Below are 16,441 nucleotides of genomic sequence, written 5' to 3' on the forward strand. Positions count from 1 at the left end.
TTTCTACCTTTTGGCCAATGTGAGTAGTGTTGCTGTGAGTATTCATATGCAAGTTTCTCTTTGAACACCTGTTCAAACAGAGTGGTGTTCTGTTTGAACACCTGTTCAAACAGGAGTGGAGTTGTCAAATCATATAATTGTATTTTTTATCTTTTTGAGGAAATGCCAAAATATTGTAAACATAGGCTGCACCATTTTCCATTTCCCCAAGCAAAGTTTAAGGGTTCCAGTTTCTCTACATCATTGCCAACATTTGGTATTTTCTGTTTTTTGATTATAACCATTCCATTGTGTGTGAGGAGTACTGGATTATGGTATTAATTTGCATTTCCATCACGAATACTGATGTTTGCCAAATTTTCACGTGTTTGTTGACTATTTGTATTTGTTGTCTGGAGAAGGGTCTATTCAAGTCCTTTTCCTTTTTAAAATTTGGGTTATCTTTATGCTGATTTGTAAACATTCTTGATGTATTCTGAAAAACAGGCTTTTGTCAGATATGTTATGTGCAAATGTCTTCTTCCATTCTGTGGGTTGTGTTTTCTCTCTCTGGATATCACCTTTTGATGCACAAAAGTTTTTCAAATTGAGGAAGTCTACTCTATCCATTGTTACATGCAAATTGTAACCTTCTGCCTTTGTTTATATGTACCTTCCGACCCCAAATGTAAGATACCTGGCTTCCACTTCTGTCATATACTGAATTCATTGCTTGCTCCATTCCAGATTACAGATGTGGTAGTTTCAGTATTGTTAGCTCCTACCCCCATGGGAAAGAACTTATAATAGAGTCCAGTATTTACAGATGATACATTTTGCCTTTGCTCTCCAGTTCTGTTCTTTTCCATAGTTACTTAGGCCATCCCATTTTGTCCCACCACCAACAGTGAGTTTTTTTCATACATTTCTAAATCAGATTCTTTGTCACATTCTGTATTCATCCTGTGACACTCTCACATCCTGAATAACTAGATTTGAGTATGTTATGATGTATTTGTTGGGTTGTAAATATCTATGTATTTAGACAAACACACAGGGGCAGGTCTCCATCACTAAAATATCACATGGGACATTTCAACCCCCACCCATAACTTTTTCCCATGTTTATTTTACGAGTTCCAGAATGTCATGGAAATGGGGTCATACAGTGCGTAGCCTCCTCAGATTCGATTTTTTCACTTAGCAATATATGTGTATGATTCACCCATGTTTTTTGTATGGGTTGATGGTTTGTTTACTCCTTCCTATTTCTGAGTAGTATTCTGAAACACGTGTATAGGAGGAAAAATAATTTTCCCTCTACTCTCCTAGGTTCTTGGTTGAAAACAGCCCCTACCCCTTGTAATAAAAGATTATCAGGAGAAAAACAGAGAAGTTTAATAGCATTCATACCTCCTACATGCATGGGAAAGTTAAGTCCCTGAAATGGCCCAAGCCATCACCTTAAGTAACATCTTCGTTTAGAAACAGAAGAAAACAAGTGTTTATTTGTTCTGCAGACTTAAGTCAGGCCTTCTCCTTTGATAAGTTTCTTGAGATTTAGTCATCCTTCTATTCCTGGTACAGAGAGGGGAGACAGCCTTTTAAATGGAGATTTCCCTTATGAATGTAAATTTCCCTCACAAAAGGGAAAACTTGACTTGGTTTTCAGAAATTGTGTCTTCTTTTTTTAAACAATCAGGCCAAAGTAAGCCTTACGCCAAACAGATAGATTTTTGGGGTGGCATCGTTTGCTCCCCTGACGTGGATGTACCGCAGTTTGCTTATGCGTTCATGTACTGAAGGACACATACTGTGATGTCTTTAAGTTGTTAGCCATTATGAATAGAGGTGCTGTGCTTAATTGCATCCTTGTTTTGTTTGGACCTAGTTGTTGAGAGCAGCTGTCTTAAATGCTGGAGGCAGGCTGAGGGCTCCTCAGGTGAGATTTGTTTAGCTTTGCTGTACAGTCATTTCAGCAGCAGTGAAGGGCAGTTTCCATTGCGCCTCATCCTCCATCAGTCGGTGGTGTCATTTCTTTGGAGGTCAGCAGGTTAATGCTATCTCATTGTTGTTTTAAGTTGTCATTCCCTAAGGGTATAAGTTGTTGAGCACATTTTTGTATGCCTATTTACTATCTGTACCTCTTCTTTGGCCAGGTCTCCATTCAGACATTCACCCATTTTTAATGGGGTTGTTTGTTCTAGAGTTCTTGGTATAATTTGAGTACAAATCCTTTATCAGATAAGTAGTTTGCAAATATTTTTCTTTCCGTTTGTGGCTTGTCATGGGATTTTTGCCTCCATTTCAGTTTGAATGTTCAAATTTAGTGGATTCATCAGGCCTGCCAGCTGGGAGCAGAGCCTCCAGTGGACTGTAAGTGACAAGGCCTGCATATACCAGCTGGCAGAGCCAAGTTCGCCTCTCACTTTTGAGGCTCCTGCGTGCTCAGCTGGGGGACTTGATTCCATGCTCAGACGTGGCTCCTGCTGCTGCTGACAGGAGCCTGGTCCTCTCAGGTCTTGCCAGGGCTTTGGCTTGTGGACAATGCCTGGCTGAGTCGACACAGACAGAAGTTCCATCTCCTCAGGACATACTGGACCTTCACCTTCTGGAAGACACTGGACCTCATCCACGCAACAGGAACCCAGTGTCTGGGAGGTACCACCATGGGGGTAGAAGGTGAAAAAAAAAGTGGGGAGAAGCTTCCTGTTTGTGGCTGACTGCTGAGGGGGTTCCATTTTCAGAGGACCCAGCAGAGGAAGGGCTTGATGTGGTAAAGTGTGGGTTTTAGGTAGTTTTTGTGTGCGGTGCAGACAGTATCAAGTTTTCTCGGCATCATTTATTGAGGAGACTTTCCCCGCTGTGTGTCCTCGGCAACTCTGTCGTAAATTAACTGACCACATATGTGTGGGTTATTTCTGGGCTCTCTGTCCTGTTCATTGGTGCATCTGCCTGTTTCTGTGCCAATTCCACACTGTTTTTGGTTCCTGTAGCTTTGCCGTGTAGTTTGAAGTCAGGGAGCCACACGACTCCAGCCTGTTCTCCTTTCTTAGGATCACTTTGGCTGCTTGGGGTCTGTTTTGGTTCCACACAAATGATAGGATTGTTCTGTTTCTGTGGAAAATGCCACTTTAATTTTGTTAGAGATTGAATTGAATGTGTACACTGCTTTGGCTAGGTAACGTTTTAACAATATTCTTCCAGTGCTGGACCACGGAATATTTTTCTATTTGTTTCTTCTTCAATTTCTGTATCAGTGTCTTATAGTGTCAGCATGCAGGCCTTTCATGTCTTTGGTTAAATTTATATCTAGGTATTTTGTTCTTTTTGATGCAATTGTAAATGGAATTATTTTCGTAATTTTTCTTTCTGATACTTTTTTATTAGTGTATAGAAACTCAACTGATTGCTTTTGTGTCATGCAACTTTACTAAATTCATTTATTACCTGTAACAGTTTTTTTGGTGGTTTGTTGTGGAAAATTGTAATTCAAAGATCCCATTGTTTCTACTATATCCCAGGTCATATGCAGCACCCAAAACATAGTGGCTCTGAATATAATCTTCCTGTGGTGCCTCTTAATAACAGGAGGACTCTTACAACAGCAATTAGCTTCACCACTTTGGGTGAACTGGATCTGGGTAGGGCTTGTCCCCTATAATGAAATTTGATGTCCTCTCTGCTTTTCTGGCATGGTATTGACATGGTTGTTTTGAAAAGTTATTTACCTTCCAGTAATTTCAAACATACAGAAAACTTGTAGTAGCAGTAAATGTACTCTTAATCTGTAAATTCAGATTCTCCAGGCATCACTGATATTCCACATATGCCAATTTAAATGACAACTTCCAGTGTGTTTTATCCCAAAAGGGACACTCTTCCAGGGAACACCCACATAGCCCCCAAATGAAAATCATTACGGTTTTCATCTTCTAATCCAATCCACAGGCTCAGTTCAACTTTCACCATCTGGCCCAAAGCATGAAAATGTTCTTAAAGAAGTTGCCTCACTTTCACAACCTTGATGGATTTAAAGCACACAAGGTAAGTATGATCTGGGTGGCCTTTTGTGTATGGTTCTGTTGCCTTGGGATGTTTTCAGTGTTCATGCATGTTGTAACATGTATCAGTACTTCATTCACATTTTCCATTGTGATTAAACCTATTGAACATAATACTGACTAAACGATTTTAAGCATACAGTTCTATGACATTAACCACATTCACATTGTTGTACAAGTATCCTCACCATCTATCTCCTGTATATTTTCATTTTTCCAAGTGAAACTGCATCCATTAAACACCAACTCTCTTCAACCCTTGTCAACCCCATTCTGCTTTCTGTCTCTGAAATTTCACTTCTCTGGATACCTCATAGAAGTGGATCATATATCTATTCTTTTGTGACCAGGTTATTTCACTTAGCAGAATGACTTTAAAGCTTATTTTTGTTGTAGCATGTGTCTGATTTTCCTTAGTTTTTAAGGTTGAATAATATAATTCATCTATCCATGGACACTTGGGTTGCTTCCACCTTCTGGCCAGTGTGAGTAATGCTGCTATGAATATGGGTGTACAAGTATCTGTTTCACCCCCTGCTTTCAAACCTCTTATGTATATTCCCTGAAGTGGAACTCACGGATCGTGCATTAATTTATGTTTGAGATTTTGACAGACTGCCATACTGTTTTCCACAGCTGCTGCACCATTTTACTCTATTTCTGTAGATGGCAGAATAATATGGAAGTTTGCAGATCTGCCCTCTTTTGCTTATCCATTCATCCACTGATGGCTATTCAGATTGTTTCTACCATTGGGCCAGTGTCAACAATGCCGCCATGAATATTCATGTACAAGTTTTTGTTTGAACACCTGTTTCAGTTCTTTGTGGGATATATCTAGGAGTGCAGGTCTTAAACCCAAATCTCGTTGTGTTTTCATCTTTTTGAGGAAATGCCACACTATTTAACATATGGTCTGCACCATTTTACATTTCCACAAGCAGTGTGTAAGGGTTCCAACTTCTCTACATTGTTGCCATGATTTTTATTGGTTTGTTCTTGATTATAACCGTTTATTGTATGTGAATGAATGTCACATTGTGGCTTTAATTTGCATTTCCGTCATACTATGAAAGAAATATACCTAAGAGGATCTTATTAGAATCTCAAACGTCAGGATACTGCTCAGTAGAAATAGTTGTTATATAACTGAAAAGTAGTAACATTCCCCTTAAATAAATGTTAAAAACCATTAAGCACAACAATCCACCAAAATTTATTACTATACCACTACCACTCACAACCCAAGCCCACCATAAATTTGTGAAGGTTTTGAAGAAAAGCTAACAACAAATCTAACTACAAAAATAGTACTTAAAATGAATGCAATGTATGTCATTATTATTCTCACATAAAATGTAACCATAGCCAGTGCCATGAAAAATTATTGTATTTCAACTGTAGGAACACTGTAATGACCAACATTCAAAAGTCCCACCCATTATTAAAAATTGGTAACGCATTTATTGATCTACCAGCCCCATCACATATCTCATCATGATGAAATTTTCGTTCCCTGCTTGACATCTGTTAAATTTTACAAATCTTAACAGGTTCATTCCTAGCAATACATATCTATCAATATGTAAACTACAGATTGACTATCTGATGTTTATATGCAAACAGAACTTCCATATTCTTTATTTGCTTGTTTATCCATGTAGGTCAAGGCCTGCATTATGGATCTTACACCTTCCTAGAAATATGAAACATTGGAATCATCCTCCTATTTAAGGTAATAGCCACAGCATTTATAGATTATGTCTTACCTTGGGGCTAAATATCCTTCTGAGGAACAACGGTCCACATTGGGTGTTAATGAATTAAATATAGTGGACAAACACATGGGTATGTGCTGACAGGGAGGAATGCTGTAGGCTACATGTATTATCAATCGTATTGAATTGTCACACAAACAGTGTCCGTATGCTGGTAGCATTAGACTTAAAGCAAGCAGTGACATATGTCATGAGTAGCTTGATAGGAAAGAAATGATAATACATATTATGAAGTAGTAATCATCTGTGAAGCAGAGTGAAAAAAACTGTCTCTTTCTGAGGGGTACCAGCTAAACAGGTAATTTATTTATTGTTTTTATTTATTTATTTTATTATTGGGGTATAGTTGTTTTACAATGTTGTGTTAGTTTCTACTGTACAGTGGAGTTCCCTGTGCTATACAGCAGGTTCTCATTAGTTATCGATTTTATACATATTAGTGTATATATGTCAATCCCAATCTCCCAATTTAAACAGGTAATCTAAAGGGTCAGTTTTTCTTACATCTTGTAACCATTTTGCCTCTTGGGAAATTCTTTCTAGGCGTGTCTCAACTTCTCCAGAGGTGTTGATGAAAGCGCAACAAGCAGTAAGAGCAATAGCACAAACACCTGCTTGTTTAGCCAGTAGAGAATCTAAGGCGACCTGGTTATCTGATACTAATTGGACTAAGAGATTTAGGGATGTCTGTAGTGCTGCCATCTCTTTGGCTATTTGACCAACGGTGGCTGGTAAATTTCTGATCATCTCTTTGTTCACATACACTCCTGCATTAGGAACCAAGATTCCCCAAAGATTTTGCCAGGGGTATCTTGGTATCTTGCTAACATAGATTGCTTGACTCCATAAAGAAGAGAGAAAGGAGGTTCATCTATTTCCTGAGGTATAGACAATGGGGTATCATAATGTCCTACTAAACATAAACCTGCTATTTGTCAATTAAGGGACAGAGGGAGGGGGTCCTTGGGTAAGTTGTGCTCAGTCCCTAAGGACCGAAGATAGTATCAGACAAGGGATGGACATATTAATATGTTGAAGAGTTTAAACTTGAAAGTTTAGGTCAGAGGGAGGTTGGTCTGGGTGAGTGGTCACATTAGCAACATCTGAAAAGTCAGGGATAGGTATTTTGAGGGCCTAGCCCAGTAGCTGTGCTTTGTGACAGCTTTACTAAAGAATTTTCTTTCCATCCTGAATATTGGGGCAAAAGTATAGCTAGAAGTAAAACAGTAACTTTCAATTTGGATAGGGAGACAAACATTTGGTAGACAGTTTAATTGAACTAGTAGGATGGATCTTACAGGCCTGGTACCGATTCTTGGGTCAACTGTCTATCATCACTGTTGTCTTCCTCTTCTCGTCCTGGCTCGATGGTTGTTTGTTTTAAGGTAAGTTTGAGGTGAGCAGTCCCCTCTGTAGACCAGTCCAATGCAGAGACCCTTGTTAGGTGGGAAATGAGTTCAAGAGTTCATTCCCTTCAGTTTCACTGTGCATGAGCTAGTTAAGAGTACCTGATAAAGGTGGGTCCATCCATTTAGGTTGGAAATAGTCCTTCAGATGATGTCTTTTACCAGTCTGCACAATCTCCAAGGTGCAGGTCATGGAGCATCTGGTCTTCATCCAAAGATAAATCACAGTAATCAGATTCAGAAACAAGCTTCAAATATCCTTTTAATAATTTTATTAAACTTTACAATAACATAACATAACAAAGCATCACCTTGAATGTAGGTTGTAAACACAAGACCTCAGGATATATAAAACCTCAATATCTGCAAAGGTATACTATTGAAACTTAATTTTTCTCTCTAAATTATCCTCATTTTGACCAAACATAGTCAAGACTAATTTTTCTGCAAAAGAAGTCTGGTTTCAATACAGTTGGCCTCATTATTTGCATAGGTGTAACTGATCGTATAGGCTCTTCTAAATTTATATTTATTGGAACTTTTCCTAAGGGATCTCAGTTTGAACTTTTAAAAGGCCTCTCAAGGCCAGGAAAGCCGTGACATTAGGTTCAACCTGCAATACCTGCAGATTTAGGTGGATTCCTCTCTTCTCAATTTCCAAAGTATCTTGAGGTTCTTACAGAAAGTGGCCTTCCTTATTCACCTGGAAAGTCTGCTAGGAACCTAAGAGATTCCAAATTAAGGAGGAATCAGGTAGGGAGAAAAGATAAATGCTTCGATTCTTACAAAGGTTATAATTTACAAAGGTTATAATTATAACCTTACAAAGGTTATAATTTACCAAAAAATTAGCTTAAGGGAAAAGGTTCCCTTTTATCTGGAAAGCAAAGATTAAAAGCCAGTAATATTTCAGACTAAAAGGCATAAAAACCATAATCATGTTTATCAGTTCACTCAATCCCATGAATCCCATGTAATTAATTTTTGTTCTGCTTGAGTCTAGTTTTTCCTTTAGTTTTGTTGACCTTGCCTGATGATTGAGGGTGATGGTGACAGTGATACTTTTAAGAAGTTTGAGAGATTAAGTTAAAGTCTTGTAGGATTTGCGCAGTGAAGTGGGTGCTTTGATTACTGGAGATTGTGGAAAGTATACGCAGGTGGAAAGCACATTTTATAACCATTTCTTTTTTATTGTGAGGCAGCAATGGAAGGCTTTAACCCAGCGAATAAAAATGGGGTTTGCCAGGGGGCCGGGAAGAACTGAGCGGCTGTCTTGGGTTTCCCGTAACCCTGACTGTTTAATTCACAGCTATTATTAACCCATCTTAATTTTTCTGATTTAGGAGCAGACTGTCGCCATGTTACAGGGATATCAGGATGGCAAAAGTCTGACAAGGAGGGGTTGATATTTTGTAGAAGCAGAATGGCCTTTATCTACTTGTGCCATAATCTTCCTGTTGTTGTTGCCTTGGCATGAAGGGGCATTTCCCTAAAACTTGGGTCCAGTCCCTTTACTGGGAGCCTCAATTTTGATGTCAGAGAACATTTTATGTCAGGACATATAAGATTTCCAGGAATTTCATATAATTTCTAGAACATTTATTTGACAGTGTTTTCCTTGAAACTTAATAATAAACCAAATAAGCATAATTAAATCTCTCTCTTTGAGACACTTCAGTACAGTATCAATCACTTTTCCTTTATTCAATCCTTTTACTGAAAACACACCTCTTATTTTCCTTGAATGAAATGTTTACCTAGTTATTTCTACAAATGTAATTATGTATATGTTATAAGTTTTAACCCTTAAAAACCTTAATCCATAATGAAAACCAAGAAACAAGCAATTGTGAACTGTCTGTCACATTCGCATTTCCTGATTGGCAGGCTTACAAACATATTCCACAACCTCTAGAAGCATACATTTTCTCACAGCATGATTTCTTTTCTAAATGTGGTATAAGACATGTGTCCAATAAACCTAAACATCTTTAGTTTTTCTCCAATAATGCAAATTAGGTAAATTTAGACATGCTTAGCAATGAATGTGTATTTTTATCTTAATTGGAAATGATCTGGATAGTCAGTGAGTTCCCATCATTTAATTTAGCAAAACTCTAAAGTTTCAAGTTACCAAAAATCTGGAGAAACTATTTTTAGGTATTTTTAGGTAGTGGTACCATAAAACAATCATCTTTAAAGACTTCACCTGAGAACTTTTATCGTATTTATCTCTATTTCATCAGTTATGAATATATCATCATACCAAGTTAATTTTCTTGACAGATTTTCTAACAGAGATAACATGAACTCACTGACATTTAGTAAACCTAGGTACCAAATAAAATATTATACCTAATGTTGATGACTCTAAAGACATGTCTGCATTAGTCACCAACAACTTTTCATTTATTGAAGATTAATCCTAGATCACATGATCCTTTTAAAATTTGGGTTTTTTGTTATATTTAGAAATATTTGATTTTTAAGTGCTTATACTTAACTCAGTAAAATAGAGCTCTTTCACAAATTCATTTTGATAATATCATCTGGAGGAAGAAACATATTATAACATACACATAGGCATACTTACATCCAGATAGACAAAGAGATCTCATAGTTTTCCTGCTTGAGTTTTAAAATGCCTTTTTTACCCCTTCAGTTTTACATTCCAGTAATTGAGCCAAGGCTGCAGTCTCAGGCCATGTGGGCTGTGTTTGCATTTCAAGGACATGATAAGAGTACAGCTTCAAATTTTCTCCTAGGAGTACTTTTTTTCTCTCCGTGTCTGTCAGAATTTTGAAAAGATGTTTTACTAAGCCAGCTTTCTTTAATTGTGCATGTAAACTTCAGCTTTAATGTCAAAAAAAGTTCCATCCTGGCTCTTTCAGTGTTGGATAAGTGTTTGCAAGTACTAGCTCCATACCATTTGTAGAAGCCCGCCGAGTGCCAGTGGGAGCTGGTAGGCTCTAGGAGCCCTAATTTCCTGCTCTTTTAGCTTCATTTTATTATAAATTACAAATTTAATTTTCCAATTTTAAGCCATATATATATATATATATATATTTTAAAGTCAGCCAACCCAGTTCACTCAAATTCCTTCCAGGCCTTCCTGCTTAGAAATTCCCTGGATCCTCTGCCTAGGAACCTCTTCACCTAGGAAATGTACTGGTACCCTTTAAGACTCCAAGTCTTTAAGATAACAGCTCAAATAAAAGGCGTGGAGCATCACTTAATACAAGGAGATCTGATTATGAGGAAGAACTCACCGAATCACCTGAAGGATGCCCCGAAGCCAGAAGGGCTCAAGGGCCCATGCTTGGTCCCGAGCGCTGGTCCACAGTAGACTCCAGGTGACCTCAGGTGGGTTCATCTGCTATCCTGCCAGCTGCGCCAAGTTTTTTTTTTTTTTTTTTTTGCGGTACGCGGGCCTCTCACCGCTGTGGCCTCTCCTGTCGCGGAGCGCAGACTCTGGACACGCAGGCTCAGCGGCCATGGCTCATGGGCCCAGCCGCTCCGCGGCATGTGGGATCCTCCTGGACCGGGGCATGAACCCGCGTCCCCTGCATCGGCAGGCGGACTCCCAACCACTGCGCCACCAGGGAAGCCCTGCGCCAAGTTTTGTCAGTGACGATCATCAATCTAGAATAGAAACAGAAAAGAGTTTTCGTAGAGCCAGACGGAGGACCAAAGCCAGGGAGACAGCCTCTCTGACGGCTCTGAAACACTGCTCCAGAGAAGCACGGTTTTCAGTACAGTTGTATATCTTGTCAGAACAAAGAGCATTAAACAGGTCAGGGATACATTCCTTCAAGACTTCAAGAAAAAAGAACAAAACCAAAAACACATGTATACAGCTAGTCAGTGTGGCCTGGGCATCTGGGAAGGGAGTGCCATAGAAGGAGGACCGGCTTTGGCAGCCCAGGAAAGGAGGCATTTAACCTTTATTTTTTTATCATTGTCATGCTTCACTTCTGGTCAGTGTGCCCTTTCCTTTTTACAGCAAGTGTACAATGTATGTTTGATAGGCTACAAATGGGCTGTTTTAGTGAGCATCCGATTTAAGTCATACATAAGCCAGAATGTCCCCGTCCCTCAACATGTGAAAATTTCTTTTATCAACATCATAATAACACTATCTTCTTCCTATTTATGCCCAGCCTAGCTACCACAACACTATCATTATCACACACATGACATAAAACACCTTTCATCAAAACCCTTATCCTCACCATCATAGTATCATGGGGAGGTCTCCCGCCACTATCAGGGGTTTTACCCAAATGAATAATTATCCAAGAGGTAACAAAAATGATAACATTATTCTACCAACAAACACTAATAGCAGTTACTCAGCATATATGTCTACTAGCAGCTAACATACATCACTAAGTATATTTCCATCAATAAAAAACATAAAAACAAAATGACAGTTGGAACATACAAAACAAATAGCCCTCCTATCATTACTAATCGTAATAGCCACACAATTACTACCCTTAACACCCATTCTATCAGTGCTGGACTAGGAACTTAGGGTAGTTTACACCAAGAGCTTTCAAAACTGTAAGCAAGTGTAATTTATGTAATTCTTAAAAATAAGGATTGCAAGACTGTGCTACATCAGTTGAATGCAAATTAAAGATTTTAAGCCCAATCCTTACTAGACTGATGAGCTTCCACCCCAGGAAATTTTAGAATGTGTATCTATACATATCTATAGATAGATATAGATATCTATATAGATAGATATAGATATCTATATTTGTATAACTGAGTCACTCCTGTACAGCAGAGATTGGCACAGCACTGTAAGTCAACTATACTTCAATAAAAAGATGAAAGAAAAGACATCTTGATGGACTATCAAATCAGCTTATGCTCACACATAACGGGTTTTATGCATTTTTTTTTTTTTCCCCACGGTACGCGGGCCTCTCACTGTTGTGGCCTCTCCCGTTGCAGAGCACAGGCTCCGGACGCGCAGGCTCAGCGGCCATGGCTCACGGGCCCAGCCGCTCTGCGGCATGTGGGATCTTCCCGGACCGGGGCACGAACCCGTGTCCCCTGCATTGGCAGGCGGACTCTCAACCACTGCGCCACCAGGGAAGCCCACATCTGGTATTTTTTAATTCTGGGGGCTGCTGTGACTCAGCTGTGGCCATCAGAGGCCTTAACACAGTCAAGCAACTTGTAGCTGAGCTTAAATTGAATGTTATTTGCCAACATCATCAACCGTAATGTGTTCCTGAGTCAACGGTCACAGGACATAGAGCAATTACACACGTACATACACACGTGCATTTCAGGTAAACAGCTTCCTTAATCAAACCCTCCCACCTCCCACTAAATCTCATACTTTGTACACTATGATCGCCCTGACAGACCCCCCAAACAAGGCAAAGCGTATAACTGCGTGAGTCAACGAACTCATTTAACAAACATATTGCCCTTACCTGAAAAACCCAAAGTTAGTATAACTACAAACTAGCCTCCTCGTAATACCAATCAATTACTTAGATTGATTGCCATGTACACCCTAGATCTGCCATGCACCTCAAACAAAATAAAAAATAAAGTACATTTTTAAAATTTATAAAAAAGAATTTCATTGGAGTATAGCTGCTTTACAATGTTGTGTTAGTTTCTACTCTATAGCAATGTGAATCAGTTATACATATACATATATCCCCTCTTTTGGACTTCCTTCCCATTTAGGTCACCACAGCGCATTGAGTAGAGTTCCCTGAGCTATACAGTAGTTCTCATTAGTTATCTATTTTATACATAGTATCACTAGTGTATATATGTCAATCCCAGTCCAAAAGAAAAAATATTAAATATTTCAATACCAATTTTAACACAACCCAAACTACTACACCTAATACCAATATGTCACTTAAATACATAAATCCTATATGTACGAAGTCCTACTCAGCCTGTTGCTGTAGCTTAATTAAGGTGAAGCACTGTAAATGCCCAGATGAATTTACTAACCCCATAAACATAGGTGTGGCCCTGGCCTTTTAATTTCTAATAAAATTACACATGCAAGTATCTGCACCCCAGTGAGAATGCCCTCTAAATCATAAAATATTAAAAGGAGCAGGCACCAAGCACACTAAAAAGTAGCTCACAATGCCTTGCTTAACTCCATCGCCATGGGAAACGGCAGTGATAAAAGTTGAGCCATAAAAGGAAGTCTGAGTAAGTTATATTAACCTACTTAGGGTTGGTACATTTCATGTCAGCCACCTTGCTTATAAGATTAACCCATATTAATAGAAATCCAGTGTGAAGTATGTTAAAGATTACCCTAAAAGTCCTAGCTAAGCTGTAAAAAGCCATAGCGAAAATAAAAATAAACTGTGAAAGTGACTACCATTTCTGAGTACATGATAGCTAAGATGTCCCACTATGCTTATCCCTAAATTCAAATAATTACAAAAAAGTTATTCACCAGAATATGACTATCATCAGCCTAAAAGTCAAAGAACTTGACGGTGATTCATACTCCTCTAGAGTAGCCTGTTCTATAATCAACAAACTGATAAACCTCACCAGCCCTATATACCGCCATCCTCAGGAAACCCTGGTAAGGAACAATAGTAAGCAAAATTAGCAGACATAAAAACGTTAGGCCAAGGTGTAGCCTATGGGAGGAGGAGAAGTGGGCTACATTTTGTACCTCAGGAACATAAAATAATTTATATGAAAGTTTTTATGAAATGAAAAACCAAAGGAGAATTTGATAGTAAATTAAGAATAGAGAACTTAATTGAATCAGGCCATGAAGCATGCACACTGTCATCCCCTCCAATATCAATAACTTCATAACCCATTAATAAGTTCTAAATATATAAGAGGAGACAAGTCCTAACAAGATGAGCATACTGGAAAGTGCGCTTGGATGAATCAAAGTGTAGCTTAAAGGAAAGCACCTAGTTTATACCCAGGAGATTTTATACCTCATGAACACTTCGTACTACAACTAGCCCAAACCTCCCAGCAAATTCAGCTATCATAAGTAAAGACTCATTTAGCATCTCTGTATAAGAAGGTAGAAATTTAAATCTGGTGCTATAGATAAAGTTCTATAAGGGAATGATGAAAGAAGTTAAATACCCTGAAACCAGAGGAGCTACTTATGAAAAGTTTATAAGAAAAACCCATCCATATGGCAAAATAGGGAGATTTATGAGTAGAGCTAATAAGCCTTATAAGCCTGGTGATGATTGTTCAGAAAAGAACTTCAGTTCAATTTTAAATATTAAGAAACATAATTTTGGGCTTCCCTGGTGGCGCAGTGGTTGAGAGTCCGCCTGCCAATGCAGGGGACACGGGTTCATGCCCCGGTCCGGGAAGATCCCACATGCCATGGTGCAGCTGGGCCCGTAAGCCATGGCCGCTGAGCCTGCGCGTCCGGAGCCTGTGCTCCGCAACGGGAGAGGCCACAACAGTGAGAGGCCCGCGTACTGCAAAAAAAAAAAAAACCCAAAAAACAAAAAACCCCACATGATTTTAACGTAATTTAAAATGTTATTCAAAAATGGTCCAGCTTTTTAGATACAGAATAAAACCTTCCCTAGAGACTAGCATATACAATACCATGGTTGGCTTAAAAGCAGCCACCAGTTAAGAAAGCATTAAGCATTCAAGGTCAACCACACAGTCACCTTAATACCAATAATAAATCAACTGCTAATTTAATACTGGACTAATCAATTAATAGAAGCAATACTGTTCATGTGAGTAACAAGAAATATTTCTCCTTGCATAAGCTTATATCAGAATTTATAACCCACTGACAGTTAACAGTAAAGTAAAACTAAACCAATACCTACTTACTTATTAAAACAATTGTTAACCCAGCACAGGCATGCATTTAAGATTAAAAAAGTAAATGGAACTCGGCAATCACAATTCCTGCCTGTTTACCAAAAACATTACCTCTAGTACTTCTAGTATTAGAGACACTGGCTGCCCAGTGACATCGCTTTAACTGCTATGGGATCCTGAGTGTGGAAAGGTAGCATAGTCATTTGTTCTCTAAATAAGGACTTAGACTTGCAAGAATGGCCACATGTGAGTTTTACCGTGTCTTTTAATCAGTGAAACTGACCTTTCCGGGAAGAGGTGGGAGTAACAGGAGAAAATCCTATGGAGCATTAATTAATTAATCCAGAAAAAAAAAAAAAAGCCTGAACCTTAAGGGATAACATAGCTGTTAATAGATTAACAATTTTGGTTGGGGTGACCCTGGAGAATAAAACCACCTCTCAGTGATTAAAATTTAGAACCACTAGTCAAAATGCTTTATCACCTGTTCTAAAACACTGATCAACGGAACAAGTTATACTAGGGATAACAGTGTGATCGTATTCTAGAGTTCTAGACAATAGGGTTTATGACCTTGATGGATCAGGACATTTCAGTGGTATAACTGCTATTAATGGTCTGTTTGTTCAACGATTAAAGTCCTATCTGATCGGAGCTCAGACTGGAGTCATCCTGGTTGGTTTCTGTCTATTATAAATTTCTCCCAGTATGAATGGACAAGGGAAATAAGACCTATTTTACAAGATGACTTCAAACTAATTGATAGTAAAATCTCAATTGAACTAATTTATCATACCCTACTGTAGTCAGGGTTTGTTAGGGTTTGCAGAGCCCAGCAACTGCATAGAACTTAAACTTTATCCGCAGAGGTAAGCCCTCTCCCTAAGAATATGTTTATCATCAACATTCTTTCACTAATTACCCAATTTTGCTCGCTATAGCATTCCTTACATTAACTGAATGGAAAATCCTAGGCTATATACAAATCCAGAAAGGGCCAAAAATCACCACCCACTATGGATTATTACAAACTATTGCTGAGGCAGTCAAATTATTTATTAAAGAACCACTATGACCATCAGCGTCATCAATTTACCTATTATTGCCCCAATGCTAGCCATAACCCTGGCTCTCACAACGTGAATTCCTCTTCCCATATCTTATCCACTAATTAATATAAATGTAGGCATACTATTTACATTAGCCATATAAGGCCTAGCCATTTATTCCATCCTCTGATCTGGATGAGCTTCAGATTCAAAATACTCATTGGAGCTCTACAGGCAGTACAAAGTAACGTTAGCAGTTATTCTCTTCTCAGTCCTACTGATAAATGGATCATTTACACTTTCAACAGTAATTATTACACAAGAAC

General features: G+C 38.6%; 1 long non-coding RNA gene across 1 annotated transcript in view; it reads left to right on the forward strand.

Moving 5' to 3' along the window:
- LOC111185351 (uncharacterized) overlaps positions 1-16,441 on the forward strand; it is a 40,307-nt gene that overhangs the window by 15,252 nt on the left and 8,614 nt on the right. Inside the window, exons 2-3 of the long non-coding RNA XR_002647502.2 lie at positions 3,931-4,026; positions 5,708-5,778. This is a non-coding gene — a long non-coding RNA (uncharacterized LOC111185351). The remainder of the gene's footprint in view (positions 1-3,930; positions 4,027-5,707; positions 5,779-16,441) is intronic.

Source organism: Delphinapterus leucas, chromosome 6 (genome assembly GCF_059928025.1).
Source record: "Delphinapterus leucas isolate spDelLeu-1000000601 "Yukka" chromosome 6, BTC_Dleu_Yukka2, whole genome shotgun sequence".
Classification (NCBI taxonomy): Eukaryota; Metazoa; Chordata; class Mammalia; order Artiodactyla; family Monodontidae; genus Delphinapterus; species Delphinapterus leucas.